Source organism: Musa acuminata, chromosome BXJ2-4 (genome assembly GCF_036884655.1).
Source record: "Musa acuminata AAA Group cultivar baxijiao chromosome BXJ2-4, Cavendish_Baxijiao_AAA, whole genome shotgun sequence".
NCBI classification, from domain to species: domain Eukaryota; kingdom Viridiplantae; phylum Streptophyta; class Magnoliopsida; order Zingiberales; family Musaceae; genus Musa; species Musa acuminata.
Genome location: NC_088341.1, coordinates 21,983,250 through 21,996,588, shown reverse-complemented (window position 1 = coordinate 21,996,588; position 13,339 = coordinate 21,983,250).

The following is a 13,339-nucleotide window of genomic DNA, read 5'->3' as shown; positions in this document are numbered from 1 at the left end:
GGTCATTAATGACCCGATTAGTTCTTCAAGAGGAAAGTTGTTTAAATCTTTCGCCTCTTGAATAGCAGTGACTTTAGGATCCCAACTCTTAGGAAGGGATCTTAGAATCTTATTTACGAGCTCAAAATCCGAAAAACTTTTTCCGAGTCCTTTTAGACCGTTGACGACATCCGTGAAGCGGGTAAACATGTCGCCAATAGTCTCACTCGGTTTCATCCGGAAAAGTTCGAAAGAATGTAACAAAAGATTGATTTTTGACTCTTTCACTCTACTTGTGCCTTCATGAGTCACTTCGAGTGTGTGCCAAATATCAAATGCGATTTCATAAACCGAAACGCGGTTGAACTCATTTTTATCAAGCGCACAAAATAAGGCATTCATAGCCTTTGCATTAAGAGCGAAAGCCTTCTTCTCCAATTCATTCCAATCGATCATTGGAAGAGAAGACTTCGAAAATCCATTTTCGACAAGATTCCAAAGTACAAAATCCATAGAAATAAGAAAAATCCTCATTTGGGTCTTCCAATAGGTGTAGTCCGTCCCATTGAACATGGGTGGACGTGTAATAGAATGGCCCTCTTGGTTTTCGGCGTATGCCATCTCTCTTGGGTTTTAATCCATTTGAGAGTTAACCCCGCTCTGATACCAATTGTTAGGATCAAGAGCACTAAGAGGGGGGGATGAATTAGTGCAGCGGAAAACTTTCGACGATTAAAACAGTGTTCGTACGATAAAAGTGATTTCTGTAAGAAAGCCGATTCGTAAATCACTTTAACTTTTGATTAAGCGAGACGCAGCAAAGATATGAGTGCAGTTTGCAATTATGGTTCAAATCAGATAGTAGGCGCAAATTGAAATATGATATTCGTACGAAAAAAACTGATTTACGTCTAAATGCTGATTCGTAAATCACTTGATTAAGCGAGATGCAGTTAAAGCAAGGATATAAAGGCAGTTTGCAGTTATGATAGAAATCAAAACGTAAACGCAAACTGAAATATGATGACCGTACGATAAAACTGATTTACATCTAAACGCTGATTCAGAAAGTGCAAAGCCTGAAACCCGATCGAATATGCACAGAAAGCAGCAAGCTTTTGAGGAGATTTGCAGTAAGGATAAGATGCTCAAAGTAAATGCAAACCGAGATTTAGAGTGTTTCGGTCAATCTTGACATACTCCACTTTTGGCTTCCTCCACCGACGAGGTCACCGACGTCAACTAGAGGTCTTCCTTCAATAGGCGAAGGCCAACCACCCTTTTATAGTTTCACTCCTTTTGACGGGCTTAGGAGACAACCCTTACAGAATTTTCTCTCCTCTCTTTAAGGATCAGAACTTGGAAGAAAAGAGGGAGAAGAACTTTTGGCCTTTACAACAATTTTGAGCTCTAAGAATCGCAGAATAAGATCAGGATTTCGGTGTGTTTTTAGTGCCCTTTCAGTGCTGAATGGGTGGGGTATTTATAGGCCCCAACCCAGTTTGAATTTGGAGCTCAAAACTGTCAATTCCCGAAATTCCGGGATCTGGCGGTTGCACCGCCTGACTGAGGCGGTTGCATCGCCTGGCAGAGCTCGAAGACTAAGCCTCTGGGTGGTGCCACCTCTGTCAGGGGTGGTTGCACCTCCTTCCAGAGCTCGAAGACCGAGCTTAGGCGGTGCCACCGCCTGATTGAGGCGGTTACACCACTTAGCCAGAGCTCGGAGACCGAGCCCAAGCGGTGCCACCTCTTGGCTGGGGCGGTTGCACCGCCCAGTCTCGCTCGGAGACTGAGCCCAGGCGGTGCCACCGCCTGGCTTAGGCGGTTCAACCGCCTGGTAGAAATCAAGGTCCGAATGGGTTGATCCATTCGGCCCAATTTGGGTTTTTCAGGGGCCCAATTGCCCCAAGATTAAGTTAATGGGATCACCTCTCATTTTCAACTTAATCATTGTGCTAACTACGATATTTCCTAAGACATTTACTGCAACTTGCTCTGGTGCGTCAATTGCTTCTTCCGGCGAGCTTCCGGTGAACTTCCGTCGATCATCCGATGAACCCTCGGTGATGCTCCTACGGACTTCCGACAAACTCCTGGACTTGCGACGATCCACTTGGCAAGTTCCGACGAGCTTCTTTGGCAAGCTCATGGACTTCTCGGATTTGTTCCCGTAGAACCTCCAACGACTGTCCGAACTTCCGTCGAACTCTCGAACTCCCAACGTGATCATTGTCTTGACTCCGACGTAACTCCTGTTGCATATCTTATTTTCGTCGTAGTTAATCCTGCACACTTATCTCAACATATAGATTAGATAACAAATGATAATTGACTTCATCATCAAAATCCGAGATTCAACAAATGTCGTTTCGATCCTAACACTCGTCTCATTCTGGGGATGCGCCCTAGAGACTGCAACTTATCTTCTGAATAGAATTCCAACTAAATCGGTGGTGTCTACTCCATATACGATATGGAAAGGGAAGAAGCCCGATCTTAAGATTGTTAAGATTTCGGGTTGCCTTGCCCACATCAAAAGACACAACTCAGATAAGATAGAATCCAGGATGGAACGATGCAAGTTTATGGGATACCCCAAGGAAACTAATGGGTATTATTTCTATCACCTTGTGGGCCAAAAAGTCTTTGTCGCCAGGAGGGCAATGTTCCTTAAGAAGGAACACATTCTTGGTAGAGATAGTGGGAGCATGGTAGAGTTGAGCAAGGTTGGAGAACTAACCATGATATTCGGTTAAGTCAACACCATCGTTATAAGATAAGTCTGTTTCGATGATATACCCTCGAGGGACTCGACCAAGCATACCATGTCCTCAGGTCACTGGTGATATCTCTATATCATAGGCAAGATAGCGAATTACGATATAGGTGAGCCTCAAGGGACTTGACCAACTCAACCTATATCGAGAATTGATCCCTACCGATAACGATGGAAGGCCACGTGGGTAAATTTAATTGTCTCACGTTTACCGACTTAATATTATTATGATAGAGAATTGATCCCTGCAGACGATACGCAGCTGCGGCCAGATCTAGGGCGACCACTGTAGCGGCGGCCAGATCTAGGGCGACCACTGTAGCGGCGACGACACTGTAGCGGCAGCCAGATCTCCCTAGGGCGATCTGACTCCTGCAGCGGCGATGACACTGTAGCGGCGACCAGATCTAGGACGACCACTGTAGCGGTGACGACACTGTAGTGGCGAACAGATCTAGGGCGACCACTGTAGCGGCGGCCAGATTTCCCTAGGGCGATCTGACTCCTGTAGCGTCGGCTTTCTCCCACGGGCGACAGGCGACGACACTGTAGCGGCGATCTGATTTCCTGCAGCGTCGGCTGTTTCCCAAGGGCGACGTACTATAGCGGCGGCGACGACACTGTAGCAGCGACAGTACTATAGCGGCGACGACACTGTAGCGGCGACGAGATCTCCCTAGGGCGATCTGACTCCTGCAGCGTTGGCTTTCTCCCACGAGCGACGATACTATAGCAACGATCTGATCTCCCTTACTGTAGTGGTGATCGGATCTCCTACAACGTCGGCTTCTCCCGAAGGGCGACGATACTACAGCGGCGACCAGATCTCCCTAGGGCGACGGTACTGTAGCGGCGATCTGATATACTGCGACGGTGGTTTTTCCCTATGGAGATGATTCTATAGCCGCGACCAGAAGAGGGATCAAACATGGCAGCAACGGCCCCTAGGGCTGGCGACGGTGGCGGGAGAGTTGATACGATGGTAAGACTCCCTACCGTTACCCCTCAATTGGCTCCTCCTCTATATCCTCTCTAGAGAGAAACTCCTTCGACGAAACAGCATCGAAGTAGATCGCGCTCTAGATCGCGGCAGCCTGCCCTCATTTCCAGTGACCCTAGGCCTTGGACTAGCCTCTTCAAGGCTCCGGTTGGAAGTCCGGATCTAAGCTTGGAATTCTTTACTCCAGAAGTTCAGGCTGATAAGAAGATTGCTGTATACGAGACTGCTGATTCAGCAGAGCTTATTGAGACATGGTCTATGGCGATTGTTGGCTATGTGGTAAGTCTCAAAACATCTTATTTCCCACTATCCTCATTTATCAAAACTCGATGGGGAATATCATCATTTGATCTTCATATGCTGGAGAACGGATTCTTTGTTTGCAAGCTATACTCTGAAGAAGATTTACAACGAGTCCTCGAAGGATTCTGGACTATTCGCGGCCATCCAATGATTCTACGACGCTGGTCTCCTGATGTCCGTTTGGAGTTAGATAGCCTACAGTCTATTCCATTATGGGTATCCTTTCAAGGTCTTCCTCTACATCTTTGGAGTCGACGTTTTATTGCAAAGTTATGCAGCACTCTGGGACAGCCACTCTACATCGACAAAGCAACAGCTGCTCAGACTAGATTAGCATTTGCACGAGCATGTGTACTGGTTTCTTCTGACGAAGATCTTCCAAATGAGGTTTTCTATCGTGATCTTGACGGGAACACTCGGAAGGTACATGTCTCATATTCTTGGAAGCCACAACGATGTCAGCATTGCTTATCTTTTGGTCATGCAAATGGAGCTTGTCAGCAAACTCCAAAACAAATCACAAAGGTCTATCGACCACGTCAAGCACCTCCACAACAAAGCGAGTCTTCTCTAATGGCAGTAGCACCGATGGTAGCGAAGACTATTGAGCATTCCGACTCACAAGGACAGCACCGCGGACAGAAGGACAAGTCCAAAATTATAATTCTTCCTACAATATCGGAGCCTTCCACAACAGAGGTTTCCCTTGGTACTAGTGGACAGGAGAAACATAAGTCAGGAACTTCATCTCTTCCAATATCATTGGATCCGTCCACAATAACTCAACAAACTCAGGCCCAAACAAATCTCGCCAGCAAGGATATTCTTCCTCAACAAACTCAAGACACAACAAACATCGCCAACAAGGATATTCTGTCTCAACAAACTCATGCCCCAACAAACCTCTCTAGCCAAGCTACTCCAACAAGTACTATCCAGGAAATTGTGCTGCAACAATCTTATCGTGCTTCAACAAACCCTGCCAATCAAGACCACATGATTCAAGGTATTTTAAAGTTTAAAAATCTGCAAGCTGTAGATGAAGTGGATAAATATAGAAATAAAGTCATAAAAGGTAAGGATATTGTGCGAGAGGAAAATACAAAACCGAAGGATAAGAAAAAGGATGGTACAGTCCATCCAAAGTCGTAGGATGAATACCTTACCACCTTTTCATTTCTTTATTACTGATGAAGATAACATGTTGGAATGTTCGTGGACTTAATAAGCCGGAAAAATGTCGGGAGCTCAATAGAATAATCAAGTCTGCCGCATGTGATATTGTTATTCTAGTAGAAACGAAAATTAAACAATCGCGCGTTCAAGCTCAAAAGAATTTAATATGGCCGGACGCAGAACTGTTTACCAATGACTCAAATGAAACTTTTGGTAGAATATGGGTCTTATGGCATCCTAACTCTATTAATGCTTGGTTTATTTCTGCTACTGATCAATTCATTCAACTTAAGGTAGAGGACAAAAAGAATGGCTGTCAATTCAATTTCATTGGTATATATGCCTCAAATAGTATGCAAGAAAGAAATACTCTTTGGTCTGACCTGACTAATATTGCAAATGGCTGTCTCAATGTACCTTGGATTGTTCTTGGAGACTTTAATACTGTTCGGTATACAAATGAAAAAGAGGGGGGTAGACAACTTTCAGAAAGCCAGCTTCAAAGTTTTAATGATTACATTGACACTGCAGCTTTGTTTGATATGAAATCTGTGGGTAATTGGCTCTCCTGGAGTAATCAAGGTGCTGCTAACAGAAAAATAATGGCTCGACTTGATAGGTGTTTGATTAATCATGAATGGTTAACAGTTTACCCAGATTCACTTCTTGAGTATGGTGCTCCTTTGTTTTCTGACCATTCATTAATGTATATACACGCAGACAAAGCGACACCAAGAGGCAAGAAACCGTTTAGATTCTTTAACATGTGGAGTACTCATCCTCAATTTCTTGATGTTATCAGATCTGCTTGGAATGTTAATGTGCATGGATCTCCCCCTTACATCTTATGTCAAAAGCTCAAAGCCTGTAAAGCAGCACTAAAGGAGTGGAATACAAATACTTTTGGCAATATTACCACCACAGTTCAATTTTGCAGGAAGGAACTAATGTCATTGCAACATGAGCTGCAACTTCAGCCAAATGATGAGAATATTATCTACAAAGAGACAGAAGCCAGAAATAACTTCATGCAAGCCTTAAAACAAGAGGAAAGTTTTGTAAAGCAGAAGTCTCGACAGCATTGGCTTACACTAGGAGATTCCAATACTAAATTTTTCTATGCTTCAATTGCTACTCGAAGGGCTGCTAACCGTATCAGCAAATGCAGAGACAAAGATGATAATCTTATTGAGAATTTAGAAGAGGTTAAAGCACACACAGAGCAATTTTTTTATTCCTTACTCAATCAAGCTGGGAAAACTAATAACATTCATGTGGAGCCGACTAGAAAACTTGATTCGGAAGCTATTTCAATCCTCAATGCCCCAATTACTGACGACGAAATTGTATGTGTTGTCTTTAAGTCACCAAAGCACAAAAGCCCAGGTCCAGATGGATTTCCAGCTGAATTTTACCAAACTGCTTGGTCTATTATTGGAAAGGATGTGATCAAGGCTTGCCAACATTTTTTCTCTTCAGGTCATATTCTTAGAGAGATGAATTGCACCTTTATTTCTTTAATTCCGAAGAATGCAGGGGCTGATTCACTAGAGAACTATCGACCCATATCATTATGCAACTTTATTTACAAGATCATCTCCAAAGTATTAGCAAATAGAATGCAAAAGGTAATACACAAGATCATTAGCCCAAATCAAGCTGCTTTCATCAAAGGGAGAAGTATACATCATAACATTTTGCTTGCTAATGACTTGGTCAAAGATTTGCATTCAAAAGCAAGAGGGACAAAAATATGTTTTAAAGCTGATTTACGGAAAGCCTTTGATTCAGTTAATAGGAAATTTATCTATAAGATGCTCCTCGATATGAACTTCCCACAGCAATGGGTTAATTGGATTCAATCTTGCCTGGAAACTCCAAAGTTTTCGATACTCTTTAATGGCTCACCTATTGGTTTTTTTGGGAGCACGAATGGCATACGACAAGGTGATCCACTCTCTCCGTATCTCTTTACTATTGCGATGGAAGGACTTAGCTGTATGTTGGAACATGCAGTCTTAAATGGCAGCATAAAGGTACCCAATGCTGGCTCTATTCATATATCACATATAACATTTGCAGATGATTTACTTATCTTTCTCCAAAATGATCCAACTTCAGTAAAGAACCTGGCTACTATTATGAATGACTTTGGTATGGTTTCTGGACTTCAGTTAAATCATGCGAAAAGTAAAGTATATATGAGCCCTCACGTTGAGAATAAGGTCTTTATTGCACAAACTTTGGGGGTTAGTGAGGGAAGCCTGCCAGTTCCTTATTTGGGTCTCCCGCTCATATCCACAAGCATTCACAAAACCCACTGTCAGCCTATCCTACAAAAAATAAAGAATAGAATTTCTTCTTGGAAAAATAGGCTTCTATCAAAAGTAGGACGACTCGAACTCATCCGTTCTGTATTGCACTCCTACTCTATATATTGGTGTAATGCATTTCTTCTACCTGCTGGACTTCTCCAAGATATTGAACGGTTATTAATGAACTTCTTCTGGAATGGTACAAATGATAAGGCAATGCATATGGTAAATTGGGATAGCATTTGCAAACCAAAAGATGAAGGGGGGCTAAATTTGAGAAATACTAGAGATTGGAATCAAGCATGCCTGGTACAACAATTGTGGGATCTTTTGCAAAACAAATGTTCCTTATGGTCACAATGGGTTTCTGCTAGGTATCTTTCAAAGGAATCAATCTGGGAAATTTCAACAAGAACATACCACTCTTCAGCTTGGAAAGGAATTTTAAAGGCAAGGAATTGGCTAATCAAACACATTTCTTATGCAATCTCTTCTGGAACTAGTACTAATATGTGGTACGATCCTTGGGTGAATGGGAAGAGTATATTTCAATTATATGGCGACAGAATACGAAAAGATCTTGGGGCTCCCAAAGATTGGAAGGTTTCCGAGTTCATTGCTAACGGTACCTGGTGTCTCCCTAAAAGAACGAAAAGAACGTTCTTGAAAGATTTTTATATTGGAAGATCCATTCCAGGGATCTACCACGGCTCAGGAGGAGGCCTACCGTGATCTTGAAAGGTTATCATGCACTAACCTTAAAAATATCATTCAGTTCTTAAATGATTATATGCGATTGGCATCCAAAACAGGAAGAATGTTCTTAGGACCTGAATTATCTGAAAAATTATGGTCCAAGATGCCAGGAGAATTGGGAAAAAGAATCAAAGAAGCATTCGAAGCCAAGTATAGAGGGAACACTATAGGAGTAATCCCAAGGATCCTATTTTCCTACAAATATCTGGAGGCAGAATGCAAAGATGCCGCCTTCAGACGAGCACTGAAAGACCTATCTTTCTGCAGTGAAATCCCTATCCCAGGATATTATAATAAACCGGAAAGGAAATACGGGGTGAGGAGATCAACTACATATAAAGGAAAGCCCCATTCTTCCCATGCAAGGATTGAAAAGAGGAAGCATTTAATAAGAAATAAGAAGTGCAAATGCTACCTTTGTGGCGAAGAAGGACACTTTGCAAGGGAATGTCCTAATGACAGAAAGAACATTAAGAGAGTAGCCATGTTTGAACAGCTTGATATCCCTGAAGACTATGAAATATTATCTGTTCAAGAAGGAGAAAATCAAAGCGATGCTATATACTCAATTTCGGAAGGAGAAGACATTGAAGACCTACAACATGGTATTCACTCTTTTACTCACAAAATCTTTGCTTTAATAGAAGATAGTAGGACATGGTGGATTGGACCAGATACAGGCTACAGGGCAAGAATACAAGTTTCCCAGGAACAAGCGGAATGCAGGCATGTATGGGAAATCAACAATGAACTACCACCAACACTAGAAGAATGCAAGTGCTGCAAAAGAAAATCACAAAGGAGGCATAGGAGACACTGTCCCCTATGCAAGATAACGTCATGCGGAATGTGCAGTATCTACTATTTTGACAAAAGAACACCCGTTATGATGGAGGAACCACCAAGGTATGAACCAAAGAACCTGCTTCAAACTCAGCAAGACTTTATTAATCACTGTGAAGCAGAGATAAGAAGGCTCAAGCTAGCAGTCGAGTTTGAACAGCAAAAGTCCAAAGAGCTTGAGGAAATAAATATTCAAGCTATAGCAACATCACAAGAGAATCTTCAACTGAAAAAAGAGCTTTCAGAACTACAAGAGAAATATGAAAAATTGGAAAAAGAAATACTAGAGGTAGATCAACTACGACTGGAAAAGGTAGATCTGCTAAGAGAAATACAAAAGCTCGAAAAAAGAAAAGCTGAAGAAAATGAAGAAGATGAAGAGGCCTTTGTCCTCTTAGAAGAAGAAACTCAAAAGATCCTCTCTATGGAGACAAAAGAAACAGGAGGATCAAGAAAGTCCAAGAACATGCTCTTCAACCTCAAGGTACAAATGGAAATTTTAAATATTCCTCCTTTTGAAATAAATGCAATACTGGACACAGGAGCCACAACCTGTTGCGTAGATGAAAAGGCTGTACCAAAACTAGCACTAGAGGAAAATCCCTATGTAGTTCACTTCAGTGGGATTACCTCCAAAACTACTGCCAATAAAAAATTAAGGGGAGGAAAAATGACCATTGGAAATAACAGCTTCAGAATCCCATACACCTATGCGTTCCCTATGAAGCTCGGTGATGACATCCAGATGATAATAGGCTGCAACTTCATAAGAGCCATGCAAGGAGGAGTAAGGATAGAAGGTAACACTGTTACATTCTATAAGAATCTGACGACTATTAACACTCTACCTTACATCTCAGCAGCCCCAGCAATAGAGGAACTGGATTTAGAAGAGGATGATTACATACAAATACAAGAATCAGTGTTATATTCAGCAGAAGCCCAACAAAGTCATGAAATTATAAGGGCTAAATTCGGAAGCCTACTAGACCAATTGAAGGCTCAGGGATATATTGGGGAAGATCCCCTCAAACACTGGAAGAAAAACAAGATAATATGCAAATTGGAAATAAAAAATCAGGATTTCATAGTAGAAGACAAACCCCTGAGGCATCTAACACCACAAGCAAAGGAAGCTTTTTCTAAGCATGTAAAGGCATTACTGGAGATTGGGGTCATCAGGCCTAGCAAAAGTAAGCACCGAACAACTGCAATAATTGTCAATTCAGGAACAACGGTGGACCCCATAACGGGAATAGAAAGAAAGGGGAAAGAAAGGATGGTCTTCAATTACAAGAGACTCAATGATATCACTGAAAAAGACCAATATAGCCTTCCGGGTATCAACACGATTCTCAAAAAGGTTAGCAACAGCAAAATTTATTCAAAATTTGATTTGAAATCTGGATTTCACCAAGTCGCTATGCACCCGGAATCTATTGAATGGACCGCATTCTGGGTCCCTGAGGGATTATATGAATGGTTGGCAATGCCATTCGGCCTTAAAAATGCTCCTGCGGTATTTCAAAGAAAAATGGACAACTGTTTTAAAGGCATTGAAGATTTCATTGCAGTATATATAGATGACATCTTAGTCTTTTCAGAAAATGAAAGGGAGCACGAACAACACCTCACTAAAATGTTGGAGATATGCCAGGAGAATGGACTCATTTTGAGTCCAACAAAAATGAAGATAGCGGTAAGAGAAATTGAATTCCTTGGAGCAATTTTGGGAAATTCAAAAATAAAGCTCCAGCCCCACATTATCAAGAAGATTACAGAATACAAAGAAGAAGACTTGACCACAAAGAAAGGCCTTAGATCATGGCTGGGTATTCTAAACTACGCCAGAAATTATATACCCAATCTGGGCAGACTCCTAAGCCCGTTATATTCAAAAACAAGCCCAACGGGAGAAAAAAGAATGAATGAGCAAGATTGGAAGTTGATCAGAAAGATCAAAGGCCTAGTACAAAACCTTCCGGATTTGGAAGTTCCCCCTGAAAATTGCTTCATAATCCTAGAGACAGATGGATGTATGGAAGGATGGGGAGGGATCTGTAAGTGGAAGAAACAAAAGTATGATCCCAAAAGTACTGAAAAAATATGTGCATATGCCAGTGGCAAGTTCAGCCCAATCAAATCCACCATTGATGCCGAAATGCACGCCGTTATGAAAACTCTAGAAGCTCTGAAAATATACTTCCTAGACAAAAGGGAGATTATTATAAGAACGGATTGTCAGGCCATAATAAGCTTCTTCAACAAGTCATCTCAGAATAAACCTTCCAGAGTCAGGTGGATGGCCTTCGTGGATTATATAACGGGGAGCGGCGTGGACATCAAATTTGAACACATTGAAGGGGAAAGTAATGTCCTGGCTGATTCATTATCTAGACTAATCAATATTTTGGTTGCAGGATGGCCAAGCGAATCTCTGTTTCTGATCCTAGAAGCCACCCAGGAAGTACAGGCCAAGCCCAATGCTCGGGTATTGGCTCACCTGAGTCAGATGATAAATCAAGTGACCTCCTCCTACAGTACCAACAAGAAATGGATAAAATCACAGCCGGAACACGTGGAGGACTTTCACTCAACAAAATGGGATTATCAGAAAGAAGGCTTGGAGCAATCCAGAAAGAAGCCTCCAGACAAGCGGTCAGTGCGCTCCAGCAATTCATCAACATCCACTCAATCAAAACAAAAGAATATAAGAAAAGAAGTGGAGGAAGGGACAATTGGTATAGGGATTGGTTACCGGTCATCATCCAACAGCAGCAACAGCTGGAAGATGCCTTATCCCTAGTAAAGGACGTAGCGTAGAGGACAACAAGCTTCAGCCTCTGAAGACAGCTGGCGCAAAAGCTTTTCTTAGCCGCCAGAAAAAGACAAACCTAGCATAGACTTTCTAGCCTCCTTAGTCACTAAGAAAATGAGCTGAGCCTCGGGGAGCCGCTCATAGTGCTAGTAATAAGGGCATGAAGGAATATTCCTTCCTTCTGCAAGAAGTCTAGCAATAATAGAGAAAAGGATAAGAATGCGATGGGGCCCAATGAGCACCCGGTTCTATCCTCTTCTTCTATATATTCGCTAGAACTTAGCTCTTGCAAGACATCGGTAGACAAACACCAGAGTCTTACTTGAGCAAGAAGCTATCTTTGTTTACTCGTTCTAGTTGCAGAAACCTTTGTAAGCATTTTAAACTTTCTCTAGTTCTTTGTGATTACTATTCTCTGCAAAACTTGTGGCAAGTTATCTCCTTCCGCTGTCCATTCTGGTATCAGAGCAGAATCCAATTTTTCATATTTCTCTTGTAGTTCTGAAAGCTCTTTTTTCAGTTGAAGATTCTCTTGTGATGTTGCTATAGCTTGAATATTTATTTCCTCAAGCTCTTTGGACTTTTGCTGTTCAAACTCGACTGCTAGCTTGAGCCTTCTTATCTCTGCTTCACAGTGATTAATAAAGTCTTGCTGAGTTTGAAGCAGGTTCTTTGGTTCATACCTTGGTGGTTCCTCCATCATAACGGGTGTTCTTTTGTCAAAATAGTAGATACTGCACATTCCGCATGACGTTATCTTGCATAGGTTAAGTGTTGAATCTCGGATTTTGATGATGAAATCAATTGATGGGTTAATTGATCTAATCCATATTATTGAAGTTAAGTGTGCAAGATTAACTACGATAGCCTAAAAACATAAAGCAAGGATACCGGAGTCAAGTTCGATGGACGTTTGAGAGTCCGAAGATTCGTCGGTGATGCTGTCGGAACCAACCAAGAAAGATCGAAGATGTGTCGAAACTTACGGAAGTCTGTCGAAGAGATCGTCAGAGGTTCACAGAGATCACCGAGAAGGCTCGGCTACTCATTGAATTCGTCACAAGATCAGGAGCCTGCTGGGAGTCCGCTAGAAGAAACCCGAGGGCGTATCGGAAGTCCGCCGGAAGATCGCAGGAAAGCTCGCCGAAACAAAACTCGACATTTGCCGGTTAAAAACTTTCTTAGGATTATGTTTTTGGGTACGTAGTTCACATATAATTAGGGTTAGGATTAAGGGATAATCTTATGTCTTGGTTAGGGGCCAACTAGGCCCAAAAGTGACCTGGTTTGGGACGGAATTAAAGCCAAACTAGAGATATGTAAGGACGGGCAGTGGCACCGCCCAGAGCCCGAAGTGTCAGGTGGTGGCATCG